At 44.8% G+C, this 16,301-nt stretch overlaps 1 long non-coding RNA gene and 18 other non-coding genes across 20 annotated transcripts; 1 reads left to right on the top strand and 18 right to left on the bottom strand.

The window, feature by feature from the left end:
- Nucleotides 1-444: 444 nt before the first annotated feature.
- Nucleotides 445-515, bottom strand: trnag-ccc (transfer RNA glycine (anticodon CCC)). The gene has a single exon. It is a non-coding gene; the product is annotated as a tRNA-Gly (tRNA).
- An 88-nt stretch (nucleotides 516-603) lies between these two features.
- Nucleotides 604-674, bottom strand: trnag-gcc (transfer RNA glycine (anticodon GCC)). The gene has a single exon. It is a non-coding gene; the product is annotated as a tRNA-Gly (tRNA).
- Nucleotides 675-1,550: 876 nt separating this feature from the next.
- Nucleotides 1,551-1,621, bottom strand: trnag-gcc (transfer RNA glycine (anticodon GCC)). Its single transcript has one exon. It is a non-coding gene; the product is annotated as a tRNA-Gly (tRNA).
- Nucleotides 1,622-1,709: 88 nt separating this feature from the next.
- Nucleotides 1,710-1,780, bottom strand: trnag-acc (transfer RNA glycine (anticodon ACC)). Its single transcript has one exon. It is a non-coding gene; the product is annotated as a tRNA-Gly (tRNA).
- A 958-nt stretch (nucleotides 1,781-2,738) lies between these two features.
- On the bottom strand, nucleotides 2,739-2,809 carry trnag-gcc (transfer RNA glycine (anticodon GCC)). Its single transcript has one exon. It is a non-coding gene; the product is annotated as a tRNA-Gly (tRNA).
- A 724-nt stretch (nucleotides 2,810-3,533) lies between these two features.
- trnag-ccc (transfer RNA glycine (anticodon CCC)) lies at nucleotides 3,534-3,604 on the bottom strand. Its single transcript has one exon. It is a non-coding gene; the product is annotated as a tRNA-Gly (tRNA).
- Nucleotides 3,605-4,011: 407 nt separating this feature from the next.
- trnag-gcc (transfer RNA glycine (anticodon GCC)) lies at nucleotides 4,012-4,082 on the bottom strand. The gene has a single exon. It is a non-coding gene; the product is annotated as a tRNA-Gly (tRNA).
- Nucleotides 4,083-5,123: 1,041 nt separating this feature from the next.
- Nucleotides 5,124-5,194, bottom strand: trnag-ccc (transfer RNA glycine (anticodon CCC)). The gene has a single exon. It is a non-coding gene; the product is annotated as a tRNA-Gly (tRNA).
- An 88-nt stretch (nucleotides 5,195-5,282) lies between these two features.
- On the bottom strand, nucleotides 5,283-5,353 carry trnag-ccc (transfer RNA glycine (anticodon CCC)). The gene has a single exon. It is a non-coding gene; the product is annotated as a tRNA-Gly (tRNA).
- Nucleotides 5,354-5,441: 88 nt separating this feature from the next.
- trnag-gcc (transfer RNA glycine (anticodon GCC)) lies at nucleotides 5,442-5,512 on the bottom strand. The gene has a single exon. It is a non-coding gene; the product is annotated as a tRNA-Gly (tRNA).
- A 247-nt stretch (nucleotides 5,513-5,759) lies between these two features.
- On the bottom strand, nucleotides 5,760-5,830 carry trnag-ccc (transfer RNA glycine (anticodon CCC)). Its single transcript has one exon. It is a non-coding gene; the product is annotated as a tRNA-Gly (tRNA).
- Nucleotides 5,831-5,918: 88 nt separating this feature from the next.
- Nucleotides 5,919-5,989, bottom strand: trnag-gcc (transfer RNA glycine (anticodon GCC)). Its single transcript has one exon. It is a non-coding gene; the product is annotated as a tRNA-Gly (tRNA).
- Nucleotides 5,990-6,236: 247 nt separating this feature from the next.
- trnag-gcc (transfer RNA glycine (anticodon GCC)) lies at nucleotides 6,237-6,307 on the bottom strand. The gene has a single exon. It is a non-coding gene; the product is annotated as a tRNA-Gly (tRNA).
- Nucleotides 6,308-7,030: 723 nt separating this feature from the next.
- On the bottom strand, nucleotides 7,031-7,101 carry trnag-ccc (transfer RNA glycine (anticodon CCC)). The gene has a single exon. It is a non-coding gene; the product is annotated as a tRNA-Gly (tRNA).
- A 247-nt stretch (nucleotides 7,102-7,348) lies between these two features.
- On the bottom strand, nucleotides 7,349-7,419 carry trnag-gcc (transfer RNA glycine (anticodon GCC)). Its single transcript has one exon. It is a non-coding gene; the product is annotated as a tRNA-Gly (tRNA).
- Nucleotides 7,420-7,666: 247 nt separating this feature from the next.
- Nucleotides 7,667-7,737, bottom strand: trnag-ccc (transfer RNA glycine (anticodon CCC)). The gene has a single exon. It is a non-coding gene; the product is annotated as a tRNA-Gly (tRNA).
- Nucleotides 7,738-7,984: 247 nt separating this feature from the next.
- Nucleotides 7,985-8,055, bottom strand: trnag-gcc (transfer RNA glycine (anticodon GCC)). The gene has a single exon. It is a non-coding gene; the product is annotated as a tRNA-Gly (tRNA).
- A 724-nt stretch (nucleotides 8,056-8,779) lies between these two features.
- On the bottom strand, nucleotides 8,780-8,850 carry trnag-ccc (transfer RNA glycine (anticodon CCC)). Its single transcript has one exon. It is a non-coding gene; the product is annotated as a tRNA-Gly (tRNA).
- An 812-nt stretch (nucleotides 8,851-9,662) lies between these two features.
- Nucleotides 9,663-11,684, top strand: LOC148681979 (uncharacterized). 2 transcript variants are annotated; one of them, XR_015942880.1, is made up of 3 exons: nucleotides 9,663-9,719; nucleotides 10,955-11,060; nucleotides 11,185-11,684. It is a non-coding gene; the product is annotated as an uncharacterized LOC148681979 (long non-coding RNA). The 2 variants fall into 2 exon arrangements; XR_015942879.1 differs by having other exon boundaries at nucleotides 9,663-10,864.
- Nucleotides 11,685-16,301: the final 4,617 nt, after the last annotated feature.

Raw genomic sequence — 16,301 nt, 5'->3', positions numbered from 1 at the left:
CGTGGCAGGCGAGAATTCTACCACTGAACCACCAATGCTGATATGCTCATTCATCGGTCCTAGTGGGGTGTGATTGCTGCAAGGCTGTTACCCAGAGCTGGAAGATTAGCAACACAAAACAGGATTTGCATTGGCCAGGAATCGTACTCGGGTCTCCCGCGTGGCAGGCAAGAATTCTACCAGTGAACCACCAATGCTGATATGCTCATACTGCTCTCCTAGTGGGGTGTGATTGTTGCAAGGCTGTTACCCAGAGCTGGATGAGTAGCAACACAAAACAGGAATTGCATTGGCCGGGAATCGGACCCAGGTCTCCCAGATGGGAGGTGAGAATTCTACCACTGAACCACCAATGCTGATATGCTCATACATCTGTCCTAGTGGGGTGTGATTGCTGCAAGGCTGTTACCCAGAGCTGGAAGATTAGCAACACAAAACAGGAATTGCATTGGCCGGGAATCGGACCCGGCTCTACCGCGTGGGAGGCGAGAATTCTACCACTGAACCACCAATGCTGATATGCTCATACTGCTGTCCTAGTATGGTGTGATTGCTGCAAGGCTGTTACCCAGAGCTGGATGAGTAGCAACACAAAATAGGATTTGCATTGGCCGGGAATCGGACCCGGGTCTCCCGCGTGGCAGGCGAGAATTCTACCACTGAACCACCAATGCTGATATGCTCATTCATCGGTCCTAGTGGGGTGTGATTGCTGCAAGGCTGTTACCCAGAGCTGGAAGATTAGCAACACAAAACAGTATTTGCATTGGCCGGGAATCGGACCCGGGTCTCCCGCGTGGCAGGCGAGAATTCTACCACTGAAGCACCAATGCTGATATGCTCATTCATCTGTCCTAGTGGGGTGTGATTGCTGCAAGGCTGTTACCCAGAGCTGAAAGAGTAGCAACACAAAACAGGAATTGCATTGGCCGGGAATCGGACCCAGGTCTCCCAGATGGGAGGCGAGAATTCTACCTTTTTTTTTTTTTTTTTTTTTTTTTTTTTTTTATTAGAAAAATATTTCAATTTTTACAATACATACATTTAAAAACATTTAAAACATCAGTTCAGAAGCATATTAAAATATCATTTACAAACATTTCTTAAGACATTATGTTGGTATTAAAACAGGAAAACAACAAGCATAATCATTCTGGCAAATCTATTTTCAAACCATCTAGTGTGTACATAATATAAGGAGTATTCAACATAAACGTTTTGTAAAATTCAGTCTCTTTTTCTTCCATTCTAAAATATTGTTCCACAGTTTTAATATAGAATTCTACCACTGAACCACCAATGCTGATATGTTCTAATGGCTGTCCTAGTGATGTGTGATTGCTGCAAGGCTGTTACCCAGAGCTGGAAGAGTAGCAACACATAACAGGATTTGCATTGGCCGGGAATCGGACCCGGGTCTCCCTCGTGGCAGGCGAGAATTCTACCACTGAAACACCAATGCTGATATGCTCATACATCTGTCCTAGTGGGGTGTGATTGCTGCAAGGCTGTTACCCAGAGCTGGAAGATTAGCAACACAAAACAGGAATTGCATTGGCCGGGAATCGGACCCAGGTCTCCCGCATGGCAGGCGAGAATTCTACCACTGAACCACCAATGCTGATATGCTCATTCATCTGTCCTAGTTGGGTGTGATTGCTGCAAGGCTGTTACCCAGAGCTGGAAGAGTAGCAACACAAAACAGGATTTGCATTGGCCGGGAATCGGACCCGGGTCTCCCGCGTGGTAGGCGAGAATTCTACCACTGAACCACCAATGCTGATACGCTCATTCATCTGTCCTAGTGGGGTGTGATTGCTGCAAGGCTGTTACCCAGAGCTGAAAGAGTAGCAACACAAAACAGGAATTGCATTGGCCGGGAATCGGACCCAGGTCTCCCAGATGGGAGGTGAGAATTCTACCACTGAACCACCAATGCTGATATGTTCTAATGGCTGTCCTAGTGATGTGTGATTGCTGCAAGGCTGTTACCCAGAGCTGGAAGAGTAGCAACACAAAACAGGATTTGCATTGGCAGGGAATCGGACCTGGGTCTCCCGCGTGGCAGGCGAGCTGGAAGATTAGCAACACAAAACAGGAATTGCATTGGCCGGTAATCGGACCCGGGTCTCCCGCGTGGCAGAAGAGAATTCTACCACTGAAGCACCAATGCTGATATGCTCATTCATCTGTCCTAGTGGGGTGTGATTGCCGCAAGGCTGTTATCCAGAGCTGAAAGAGTAGCAACACAAAACAGGAATTGCATTGGCCGGGAATCGGACCCAGGTCTCACAGATGGCAGGCGAGAATTCTACCACTGAACCACCAATGCTGATATGTTCTAATGGCTGTCCTAGTGATGTGTGATTGCTGCAAGGCTGTTACCCAGAGCTGGAAGAGTAGCAACACAAAACAGGATTTGCATTGGCTGGGAATCGGACCCGGGTCTCCCGCGTGGCAGGCAAGAATTCTACCACTGAACCACCAATGCTGATATGCTCATACATCTGTCCTAGTGGGGTGTGATTGCTGCAAGGCTGTTACCCAGAGCTGGAAGATTAGCAACACAAAACAGGATTTGCATTGGCCAGGAATCGTACTCGGGTCTCCCGCGTGGCAGGCAAGAATTCTACCAGTGAACCACCAATGCTGATATGCTCATACTGCTCTCCTAGTTGGGTGTGATTGCTGCAAGGCTGTTACCCAGAGCTGGAAGAGTAGCAACACAAAACAGGATTTGCATTGGCCGGGAATCGGACCCGGGTCTCCCGCGTGGCAGGCGAGAATTCTACCACTGAACCACCAATGCTGATATGCTCATTTATCTGTCCTAGTGGGGTGTGATTGCTGCAAGGCTGTTACCCAGAGCTGGAAGATTAGCAACACAAAACAGGATATGCATTGGCCAGGAATCGTACTCGGGTCTCCCGCGTGGCAGGCAAGAGTTCTACCAGTGAACCACCAATGCTGATATGCGCATGCTGCTCTCCTAGTTGGGTGTGATTGCTGCAAGGCTGTTACCCAGAGCTGGAAGAGTAGCAACACAAAAGAGAAATTGCATTGGCTGAGAATCAGACCCTTGTCTCCTACGTGGCAGGCGAGAATACTACCACTGAACCACCAATGCTCATATGCTCAAACATGTGTCCTAGTGGGTTGTGATTGCTGCAAGGCTGTTACCCAGAGCTGGAAGAGTAGCAACACAAAACAGGAATTGCATTGGCCAGGAATCTGACCTGGGTCTCCCGCGTGGCAGGCAAGAATCCTACCAGTGAACCATTTAAACTGATATGCTTACAGTGCTGCCCTAGTGGGGTGTGACTGCTGCAAGGCCGTTACCCAGAGCTGGAAGAGTAGCAACACAAAACAGGAATTACATTGGCTGGGAATTGGACCCGGGTCTCCAGCGTGGCAGGCGAGAATTGCACCACTGAACCACCAATGCTGATATGCTCATACATCTGTCCTAGTGGGGTGTGATTGCTGCAAGGCTGTTACCCAGAGCTGGAAGACTAGCAACACAAAACAGGAATTGCATTGGCCGGGAATCGAACCCGGCTCTCCAACGTGGGAGGCGAGAATTCTACCACTGAACCACCAATGCTGATATGCTCATCTTGCTGTCCTAGTGGGTTGTAATTTGCTGCAAGGCTGTTACCCAGAGCTGGAAGAGTAGCTACACAAAAGATAAAATGCATTGGCTGGGAATCGGACCCATGTCTCGCACGTGGCAGGCGAGAATACTACCACTGAACCACCAATGCTGATATGCTCAATTGTCTGTCCTAGTGGGGTGTGATTGCTGCAAGGCTGTTACCCAGAGCTGGATGAGAAGCAACACAAAACAGGAAGTGCGTTGGCCGGGAATTGGACCCAGGTCCCCTGCGTGGGACGTGAGAATTCTACCACTAAACCACCAATGCTCATATGCTCAAACATGTGTCCTAGTGGGGTGTGATTGCTGCAAGGCTGTTACCCAGAGCTGGATGAGTAGCAACACAAAATGGGATTTGCATTGGCCGGGAATCGGACCCAGGTCTCCCGCGTGGCAGGCGAGAATTCTACCACTGAACCACCAATGCTGATATGCTCATTCATCCGTCCTAGTGGGGTGTGATTGCTGCAAGGCTGTTACCCAGAGCTGGAAGATTAGCAACACAAAACAGGATTTGCATTGGCCAGGAATCGTACTCGGGTCTCCCGCGTGGCAGGCCAGAATTCTACCACTGAACCACCAATGCTGATATGCTCATACTGCTGTCCTAGTGGGGTGTGATTGCTGCAAGGCTGTTACCCAGAGCTGGATGAGTAGCAACACAAAATGGGATTTGCATTGGCCGGGAATCGGACCCGGGTCTCCCACGTGGCAGGCGAGAATTCTACCACTGAACCACCAATGCTGATATGCTCATTCATTGGTCCTAGTGGGGTGTGATTGCTGCAAGGCTGTTACCCAGAGCTGGAAGATTAGCAACACAAAACAGGATTTCATTGGCCAGGAATCGTACTCGGGTCTCCCGCGTGGCAGGCAAGGGTTCTACCAGTGAACCACCAATGCTGATATGCTCATGCTGCTCTCCTAGTTGGGTGTTATTGCTGCAAGGCTGTTACCCAGAACTGGAAGAGTAGCAACACAAAACAGGATTTGAATTGGCCGGGAATCAAACCCGGCTCTCCCGCGTGGGAGGCGAGATTTCTACCACTGAACCACCTATGCTGATATGCTCACACTGCTCTCCTAGTGGGGTGTGATTGCTGCAAGGCTGTTACCCAGAGCTGGATGAGTAGCAACACAAAAGAGAAATTGCATTGGCTGAGAATAGGACCCTTGTTTCCCAAGTGGCAGGCGAGAATACTACCACTGAACCACCAATGCTCATATGCTCAAACATGTGTCCTAGTGGGGTGTGATTGCTGCAAGGCTGTTACCCAGAGCTGGAAGATTAGCAACACAAAACAGGAATTGCATTGGCCGGGAATCGGACACGGGTCTCCCGCGTGGCAGGCGAGAATTCTACCACTGACCCACCAATGTTGATATGCTTAATTGTCTGTCCTAGTGGGGTCTGATTGCTGCAAAGCTGTTACCCAGAGCTGGAAGATTAGCAACACAAAACAGGAATTGCATTGGCCGGGAATCGAACCCGGCTCTCCCGCGTGGGAGGCGAGAATTCTACCACTGAACCACCAATGCTGATATTCTCATTCATCTGTCCTAGTGGGGTGTGATTGCTGCAAGGCTGTTACCCAGAGCTGGAAGATTAGCAACACAAAACAGGAAGTGCATTGGCCGGGAATCGAACCCGGCTCTCCCGCGTGGGAGGCGGGAATTCTACCACTGAACCACCAATGCTGATATGCTCATACTGCTGTCCTAGTGGGGTGTGATTGCTGCAAGGCTGTTACCCAGAGCTGGATGAGTAGCAACACAAAATGGGATTTGCATTGGCCGGGAATCGGACCCAGGTCTCCCGCGTGGCAGGCGAGAATTCTACCACTGAACCACCAATGCTGATATGCTCATTCATCCGTCCTAGTGGGGTGTGATTGCTGCAAGGCTGTTACCCAGAGCTGGAAGATTAGCAACACAAAACAGGATTTGCATTGGCCAGGAATCGTACTCGGGTCTCCCGCGTGGCAGGCAAGAATTCTACCACTGAACCACCAATGCTCATATGCTCAAACATGTGTCCTAGTGGGGTGTGATTGCTGCAAGGCTGTTACCCAGAGCTGGAAGATTAGCAACACAAAACAGGAAGTGCATTGGCCGGGAATCGAACCCGGCTCTCCCGCGTGGGAGGCGGGAATTCTACCACTGAACCACCAATGCTGATATGCTCATACTGCTGTCCTAGTGGGGTGTGATTGCTGCAAGGCTGTTACCCAGAGCTGGATGAGTAGCAACACAAAATGGGATTTGCATTGGCCGGGAATCGGACCCAGGTCTCCCGCGTGGCAGGCGAGAATTCTACCACTGAACCACCAATGCTGATATGCTCATTCATCCGTCCTAGTGGGGTGTGATTGCTGCAAGGCTGTTACCCAGAGCTGGAAGATTAGCAACACAAAACAGGATTTGCATTGGCCAGGAATCGTACTCGGGTCTCCCGCGTGGCAGGCAAGAATTCTACCACTGAACCACCAATGCTGATATGCTCATACTGCTCTCCTAGTGGGGTGTGATTGCTGCAAGGCTGTTACCCAGAGCTGAAAGAGTAGCAACACAAAACAGGATTTGCATTGGCCGGGAATCGGACCCGGGTCTCCCGCGTGGCAGGCGAGAATTCTACCACTGAACCACCAATGCTGATATGCTCATTCATCTGTCCTAGTGGGGTGTGATTGCTGCAAGGCTGTTACCCAGAGCTGGAAGATTAGCAACACAAAACAGGATTTCATTGGCCAGGAATCGTACTCGGGTCTCCCGCGTGGCAGGCAAGGGTTCTACCAGTGAACCACCAATGCTGATATGCTCATGCTGCTCTCCTAGTTGGGTGTTATTGCTGCAAGGCTGTTACCCAGAACTGGAAGAGTAGCAACACAAAACAGGATTTGAATTGGCCGGGAATCAAACCCGGCTCTCCCGCGTGGGAGGCGAGATTTCTACCACTGAACCACCTATGCTGATATGCTCACACTGCTCTCCTAGTGGGGTGTGATTGCTGCAAGGCTGTTACCCAGAGCTGGATGAGTAGCAACACAAAAGAGAAATTGCATTGGCTGAGAATAGGACCCTTGTTTCCCAAGTGGCAGGCGAGAATACTACCACTGAACCACCAATGCTCATATGCTCAAACATGTGTCCTAGTGGGGTGTGATTGCTGCAAGGCTGTTACCCAGAGCTGGAAGATTAGCAACACAAAACAGGAATTGCATTGGCCGGGAATCGGACACGGGTCTCCCGCGTGGCAGGCGAGAATTCTACCACTGACCCACCAATGTTGATATGCTTAATTGTCTGTCCTAGTGGGGTCTGATTGCTGCAAAGCTGTTACCCAGAGCTGGAAGATTAGCAACACAAAACAGGAATTGCATTGGCCGGGAATCGAACCCGGCTCTCCCGCGTGGGAGGCGAGAATTCTACCACTGATCCACCAATGCTGATATGCTCATACATCTGTCCTAGTGGGGTGTGATTGCTTCAAGGCTGTTACCCAGAGCTGGAAGATTAGCAACACAAAATAGGAATTGCATTGGCCGGGAATCGGACCCGGCTCTACCGCGTGGGAAGCAAGAATTCTACCACTGAACCACCAATGCTGATATGCTCATACTGCTGTCCTAGTGGGGTGTGATTGCTGCAAGGCTGTTACCCAGAGCTGGATGAGTAGCAACACAAAACAGGATTTGCATTGGCCGGGAATCGGACCCGGGTCTCCCGCATGGCAGGCGAGAATTCTACCACTGAACCACCAATGCTGATATGCTCATTCATCTGTCCTAGTGGGGTGTGATTGCTGCAAGGCTGTTACCCAGAGCTGGAAGATTAGCAACACAAAACAGGATTTGCATTGGCCAGGAATCGGACACGGGTCTCCCGCGTGGCAGGCGAGAATTCTACCACTGACCCACCAATGTTGATATGCTTAATTGTCTGTCCTAGTGGGGTCTGATTGCTGCAAAGCTGTTACCCAGAGCTGGAAGATTAGCAACACAAAACAGGAATTGCATTGGCCGGGAATCGAACCCGGCTCTCCCGCGTGGGAGGCGAGAATTCTACCACTGATCCACCAATGCTGATATGCTCATACATCTGTCCTAGTGGGGTGTGATTGCTTCAAGGCTGTTACCCAGAGCTGGAAGATTAGCAACACAAAATAGGAATTGCATTGGCCGGGAATCGGACCCGGCTCTACCGCGTGGGAGGCAAGAATTCTACCACTGAACCACCAATGCTGATATGCTCATACTGCTGTCCTAGTGGGGTGTGATTGCTGCAAGGCTGTTACCCAGAGCTGGATGAGTAGCAACACAAAACAGGATTTGCATTGGCCGGGAATCGGACCCGGGTCTCCCGCATGGCAGGCGAGAATTCTACCACTGAACCACCAATGCTGATATGCTCATTCATCTGTCCTAGTGGGGTGTGATTGCTGCAAGGCTGTTACCCAGAGCTGGAAGATTAGCAACACAAAACAGGATTTGCATTGGCCAGGAATCGTACTCGGGTCTCCTGCGTGGCAGGCAAGGGTTCTACCAGTGAACCACCAATGCTGATATGCTCATGCTGCTCTCCTAGTTGGGTGTGATTGCTGCAAGGCTGTTACCCAGAGCTGGAAGAGTAGCAACACAAAACAGGATTTGCATTGGCCGGGAATCGGACCCGGGTCTCCCGCGTGGCAGGCGAGAATTCTATCACTGAACCACCAATGCTGATATGCACATACATCTGTCCTAGTGGGGTGTGATTGCTGCAAGGCTGTTACCCAGAGCTGGAAGATTAGCAACACAAAACAGAATATGCATTGGCCGGGAATCGGACCTGGGTCTCCCGCGTGGCAGGCAAGAATTCTACCACTGAACCACCAATGCTGATATGCTCATACATCTGTCCTAGAGGGGTGTGATTGCTGCAAGGCTGTTACCCAGAGCTGGAAGATTAGCTACACAAAACAGGAATTGCATTGGCCGGGAATCGGACCCGGGTCTCCCACGTGGCAGGCAAGAATTCTACCACTGACCCACCAATGTTGATAGGCTCAATTGTCTGTCCTAGTGGGGTCTGATTGCTGCAAAGCTGTTACCCAGACCTGGAAGATTAGCAACACAAAACAGGAATTGCATTGGCCGGGAATCGAACCCGGCTCTCCCGCGTGGGAGGCGAGAATTCTACCACTGAACCACCAATGCTGATATGCTCACACTGCTCTCCTAGTGGGGTGTGATTGCTGCAAGGCTGTTACCCAGAGCTGGATGAGTAGCAACACAAAAGAGAAATTGCATTGGCTGAGAATCGGACCCTTGTCTCCCACGTAGCAGGCGAGAATACTACCACTGAACCACCAATGCTCATATGCTCAAACATGTGTCCTAGTGGGATGTGATTGCTGCAAGGCTGTTACCCAGAGCTGGAAGAGTAGCAACACAAAACAGGAATTGCATCCCAGATAGCAGGCAGTAATCGGCCCGAGCTCGGCTGCCCTCCGGCGCCTCCGGCTCCGACTCGGCATCGGCGAGTGTTATCCGGGCCGAGTGCGGCCCGCAGCTCGCTCGCGCACATGCGGCTGTGATGCGGCTGTAAAGCACTGGCCCGATTCCGGTCAACCATATGGCAACCGATTAAGGCTGATGGCAACCGATTAAGTTCTTATTTTATCTAGTAATCTGTTAGCTCCACGTTTAATGATAATTTGAGAAAATATTCATGGTACGATAGCAAAAAAAAAAAAAAAAAGAATATTTAGTGTGGATGGTCGCAATGTTTAGACGCAAACAAAACAATATTATTTATAAATAGATTATACATGTCATCTAGAGAAAAACTATGTAAAATTCGCTTATTTTTGAGATAGCATGCTACTGTGCTGACTGTTTTTGTTTTAAAGCAGAAGTTGGTTTCATAATAAACACATGCGTGACTAAACTCATGATCCACACTCCAATCCAGACGGTGGCGGTAATGCTCCAAAAAGCTGGTTGTCAACCACCATGGCACGAAGATCACAAGAAGAAAAAGTTTGGTTTTTTTTAAATATTTCATTTGGATTCCGGTCAGAAAGGTAAGCTTTTTACTGCTTGTGTACTGTATAATTAGCGAATTTAGAGCTTAAAACATTTCCACGGTGTTTGGTTGTAACAGCGTTTAGTAATTTACAACAGTTTGATACGAAATGTAACTTGCTTTAAGAAACACGACTGGAGCTAATGTATGCTAACGCTAACAGTTACAAACACGTCTGAAAGTTCCTTTTCCTTTAACACAATGTTAGATTGTAACGTGTGTAGTAACTGAAAACTATTTTAATTATTTTAAAGAAACATGAAACGAATTTGTGTGTGTGCTAACTTTGCGTTAAAGAAAGTTTCTGTAGACGAATCCATTACCATGGCAAAACGTGTTTTTTTCCTGATTTAACATTATAAAGTACCGTGGATGTTGAAAAAATCATTGTACAGGCGTTTACTTATCCAACAGTATTAATTCTGTGATTGTGTAAATAAAAACTAATCGTTTTGGATTAATAAAATATTATTGTTTATCTTGTTTATGCAGTTAGTCACGAAAAGTGATCGAAACTCGACTGTTTACTATTCTCTTTAAATTATCCAAGAGAAATATATTACTATGCACTTTAATTCATATGTGTTAGCCTATGTGAATCAATTATATCTTTTGCTCAAGCTGTAATGGTCAGTTAATGTAAAACTGAACGTCTTAAAGCAGATTTTGATGTTTTTTTTTTATGTTATTGACAGTGATAAATTCTGATTTAAATGAATGGGTAACAATATTTGTTGGTTAAGTCTTGTTGTTCTTGTTTAACAAAGGTTAGTGAGATCATTTTGCAGCACATCACGACCAAAGAAGTCAATGGCACACTCTTTTGAACGTGAATAGGCATGTTATAGTTGTGTGCTAAAAGTCCATTATAAGCTGTAAACTGCTGATACATTTTCAACATAGATTGAGCTTTTCAGACATTACATTACTAATTGCTTCACAAACAGCTGAAATGGTTTATTGTTATTGGCTATCATCATCAAACATTTTTCACAATGGTAGGTTAATCTTCATGGGTACAGAATAATGCATGTGCTTGACCATCTTACAAATCTATGTCTCAGATTCATAAGGCTGTCACTCTGCATGAATCTCCGAATAAATCTTGTGCAACCTTCTGTGTACTGATTATTTACACTATAGGTATTATATGCATTAATTAACTTTGATAGTATTTTAGGATTTGAACTTTTCTTTACGGGAGGTTAACAACAATGTGATGTTTCATTATAGATGCATATGAGGAAGCTCGACTCAAACATCCACACGCAACTGTGATTTCTGACTGGTAGACAGATGAGGACGATGATTGCCTGTCATACATCTAAAGACAGAACAGGTTTGTTTGCAATTATTTTAAACACATACTGTCAACATTATGTCATTGATCTATTACAACCTGTGAGTTTTGCCCTGGCACTATACTAAAGTGATGTTTTGTTTTGTAAATGTATCTGATTAAGGGACAGTATAGACACATCTATACCGTGATGAAGAAAAATTACTTGGAACAAAGAGGCTGGATAAAAGGCAGGTATGAAGATTTCAGAAATCAAGGCAGCACCACAAGTACCATCACCATCAATGACTATGGCAGAAATCTTAAGACCACCATCAAGATGCACAGATACTGTACATTCCAGTACACCAGGCGTGTCCAAACTACGGCCCGCGGGCCATCTGCGGCCCGCGAGGCTTTTTATAAATATCAATAGAATCTGGCCCGCTATACAAAAATGAACGTAATTCAATAAATAACCACCGGGTGTCGCTATTACATGCATTCAATTAAGCAGCAGTTCTTGTTATGATCTATCTATCTATCTATCTATCTATCTATCTATCTATCTATCTATCTGTCTGTCTGTCTATCTACACACAGTTGAAGTCTGAATTATTAGCCCCTCATTGATTTATTTCTTCTTTTTTAAATATTTCCCAAATGATGTTTAACAGAGCAAGAACATTTTTACAGTATGTCTGATAACTAATATAACTCCAACAATTTCAAAAACAACTTAAACAACACTTACCTCTAAAGCTTCCTGCTTGTCCACAGATCCATAACATTTAACAGCTGTTTGCTGAATTACGTTCAGCAGAGCAGTATCTCAAGTCATAAACAATAGTGATTTGATCAACAAAATGGCCGCCGGGCTTTTTGTATCTTTTGCACGGCCTGATTGACACTTCTTTAAGCCAATAGCTGTAAAGAGAAGCGTTACCTTCCAATGAGCTCTATAAAACTGGAGATGGTCCTGCCCTGTCTTTTTACTCTGTCGCAATGAAGAATTGGACCAAATATGCTTGTGATTTTACTTTAGTTAAGATTCCAACACAATGTTATTCATGGATTAAAGTAAAGCCATTTACTAACATTCCATTAACAGTTTTTACTAATATACAGTTGATATATTAAAATAAATTATTAACAAATAATTAAACAAATAAATAATAAATAAATAAATACAAATTAAATTAATTTATTTTTTAAAAAATCATCCGATAGCTGTTTAATTATAAGAAGATTATATGAGTAACTCATATGTCCATACACAAGTGCCATAAGCTTATAATGGTCAATTGATAGGATATGAAATGGCAAGAAAATTTATTTCTTGCTTTACTGCTATGAATAGAAGTTTAAACTCCACTATGACTTCACCTGCTCAGTCTTCAAGAGGTACCAGTCTTCCAGGACCACCAGACAAGCCACACCTCACATCCTCAGCTCTCCATCCATCTGCCATCCCGTGGGGGGATGAATGCCCACCCCTACCATCCTTGCACATAGTGTCAACGAAGCTATCGGACCATGCATTAACAAAGGCTCTTCCATTTTACAGTTGCCCATGCCCTTATTAAGATACCTCGCATGCATATCAGCTAAAGCAATTTTTCATGTCTGCCGTACATATATTATGTTGTAAAGATTTAATTTCTGATTCTCTTTGTTTCTCAATTATAGAAATCATGACTGCTGGCTCCAGAAGCTGACCCTCATCCAACCTATTACACTCCACATCTATTCCAAATACATTCACACTCTACACAAAGGATACATTTCCACTCTCACAGCCCACACCCCGATGCCATGTTCACACTAGACTTTTTAGTTTTAAGAGGTTCTGAACCACCGCAACTGCAGTGACGCTCTAGCTGAGCCCTCATTCACATTCATATCTACATATCACTACTGACAACATTTAACATTCCCACTGGAGCACTCATAAGCAGGGCTGGACTGGGGCAAAAATCGGCCCTGGCATTTTGGGCCAGAGCGGCCCACTAAATTCAATCAAAATGCTATCTATCTATGCACGTCCAATATTTTTATCAACTCATATTCTAAAAACAAAAACCATATATATGAAATAAATAAATACATACAAACTTTAATCTCAATTTAATTTCTGTATACTGTCCATAAAGATATTAGTTGAGTTCTAAAAAATACACTATTCATTCATTTATTTTTCTTCGCATTAGTCCCTTATTTATCAGGGGTTGCCGCAGTGGAATGAACTGCCAACTATTCCAGCATGTTTTATGCAGCAGATGCCTTTCCAGCCACAACCCAATATTGGAAATCACCCATACACACTCATTCACACACACTCATACACTACAGCCAATTTAGCTTATTCAATACACTATTCACTCAGCCTATATTCAATAATAAACATAACAAAAACTGCCTGCTAATGCATGGGTAAATCTTCAAAGGGAACAGTGTACTTTATAACCTCTTTCACCTCATCCTGTTTTCTGTTTCACTATCTAAACAATGAAAACATAATATAAGACAAATTTGTTTTATTTTGATATTATGATTAACAGACACCAAACAGCCTCGTGTAGCTGCATATGTATATGAGCATCTTCACTCTGCATATTTATAACAAAACAGGGCTTAAATATAACTGTCTCCTTTCATTTCCATTCAAAAGAATTAACTTTACCCCGTCTCTTTTGCAGAATATCTATATAGTTATATATATAATATAGAATATATAATATAGTTTTAATAATCAATAATAGCCATTATAACAGTATAACGTACATTAAATTTAAACGATAAAGGTAAGCAATCAGTCAATGTGCAGAATCAGTGTATGTGGTTACATAAAGTAATATATTAGCTTATCTTTGCACTCAGCCAAAACTACGGAACCCCGGAAGGGACGTAGTGGGGGAGAAAAAAAATGGGTGGGTGAAAAAAAAAATGGGTGAAAGAAAAAAAAATGGGTGGGAGGAAAATATATATTTCTAAGTTTTTTGCGTTCTCTCGCAAAGTTTTGCGTTCCCTCGCAAAGATGTGTTGCGTTATCTCGCAAAGATGTTTTGCGTTCTCTCGCAAAGATGTTTTGCGTTCCCTCGCAAAGATGTTTTGCGTTCCCTCGCAAAGATGTTTTGCGTTATCTCGCAAAGATGTTTTGCGTTCCCTCGCAAAGATGTTTTGCGTTCCCTCGCAAAGATGTTTTGCGTTATCTCGGCTAGATAACGCAAAACATCTTTGCGAGAGAACGCAAAAAACTTAGAAATATATATTTTCCTCCCACCCATTTTTTTTCTTTCACCCATTATTTTTTCACCCACCCATTTTTTTTTCTCCTCCACTACGTCCCTTCCGGGGTTCCGTACAAAACAGTTAACTGAGAACAAGTGATTCAAAAGACATAAGAGTTTTTAGATAGAGACAACAAGTTGAATATCACGTTTAACAACTATAGTGAGATGAGATCATTCAGCAGATGAACTGTCTGACATGCACTATATTCTCACCTGGGGTTTATGCTCACCCGCTGAACTACTGGCTGAAGGTCTTGGCAGAGTGTGTGTGGTCACGTGATTTGCCCTTTTAGCCGTGTACTAGAATGAACAGAGAACTTTTCAGAATCGCTAAATGAAACGCCGGTGTATTTCCCGCGATTTCTCTGCGCCTCCCTTGCGTTTCTTCTCTCTGACTCTCGACTATTTTAACAGATACACACAGATGACGCACGCTCACACGGAGTCCAAAATAGGAGTTTGTGATTGGGCCAGCCCAATGTCAGTAAAGAAAAGAACCAATGGGCTGTCTGTCCGGGAAAAAAAAGCATCTACTTTCAGATAGTCACAGATCACATGAGCGTCAATTAATAAGGCAGAAAAAAAACGATAGGCTGCAAAGCCTTTTATGGGCCGATCAGATCATAAGACGATGATCAGCCCGGCCCAAAAAGTGCGTCGGCTCACCGGGAAAGTGCCCGGTTTGCCAGATGGCCAGTCCGCCCCTGCTCATAAGGCTCCAGTACTGAATACCACCGCACCTCTGCAACAGCAGAGACGCTCCGCTGAGCCTTATTTTCCCTCTGTACCACTGCTGCAGCAGTGACGCTCTGCTGAGCCCACACACATCTCCATTTAGCCAAACCTACCGACACACCCCCCAGCACCACCACAGCTTTTAAATCGCCTCTGCGGCAGTGTACTTGCCTTCCAATATTGACTTCCACCGAACCTCTGCAATAGCAGAGAAGCTCGCTGAGCTTCTTTTCCCTCCGCACCACTGCGGCAGCAGTAACACTCTGCCTGAGCTCATATACACCCTCATTTAACATATCCCTTCAGACAGCATGCCAAACAAGCTCCATAATCAATCATCAGCTAAGGGCGAACTCTTGAAACAGCACACATGACTCATATTGAGCTCTGGTAAATATGACACCAGATCAAGCTGTCTGTAATTTAGAATGATCTAAACACATTTGTTGAAGCTGTAAACTGAAGAATCAAACTGAAGAAGATGTAAAAAACAGAGTCAATACCTGTGTTTCTCTGAGAGAGAGCCCTTTACTTGCTCCTCTGCCATACTGCAAGTAAAACACCACTGCAGACCTTAGCAGAGCTTTCAGGAAACAATCATACATACATATACATATACATATATATATATATATATATATATATATATATATATATATATATATATATATAGTCCTTAACATGAATGCAGTTGGTTTAACCCTTGATCTGACATCCCAGGTACGTCACATTTGATTTAAGATAGCCAATTGTTGACTTAGTGAGTATTAAAATGTCTATCTACTAAAGAGGCTATTTGGTTAGTTAATGAGTTACTCTGACGGTTAAAGGTTAAATGCAGTTTTGTTTAAGGATCGTCAGCTTGTTGGTTTTCAGCAGCTTTAACTTTACATTTAATTTCATGACTCTGATTGTTTAGAGTTATATTTAATGCTGAATTATTGAAACTATTGAGTCAGTCTGCTATAGAGGACAACAAACACTTTAAAGGGATTAAAAATAAAGCTTTTAGACACAGTGTTTAAATCACCGTGTTTGACTCAGTGTTTAATCAGTGTTTGAGGATTTGATCTTCAGGATCAGACATTTAAATCACACTCACACATATAAAACCCCTTCGTCATCTCCACAAATCAGCGTAATGTAGAAGTGTTAAACTCACATGCAGAAGTACAGACGCTATTGTGCAGCAGGAACACAATCTGAGCTCTTTGACTCCTTCACTTCAATAAAACACACCTGTGTGATCTACAGGTATATCCTGAAATATTAT

Source organism: Danio rerio, chromosome 4, assembly GCF_052040795.2.
Source record: "Danio rerio strain M-AB ecotype USA chromosome 4, GRCz13ab, whole genome shotgun sequence".
Lineage (NCBI taxonomy): Eukaryota > Metazoa > Chordata > Actinopteri > Cypriniformes > Danionidae > Danio > Danio rerio.
The sequence above is the reverse complement of the archived record's forward strand: the minus strand, read 5'-3'. Positions and strand labels throughout refer to the sequence as shown.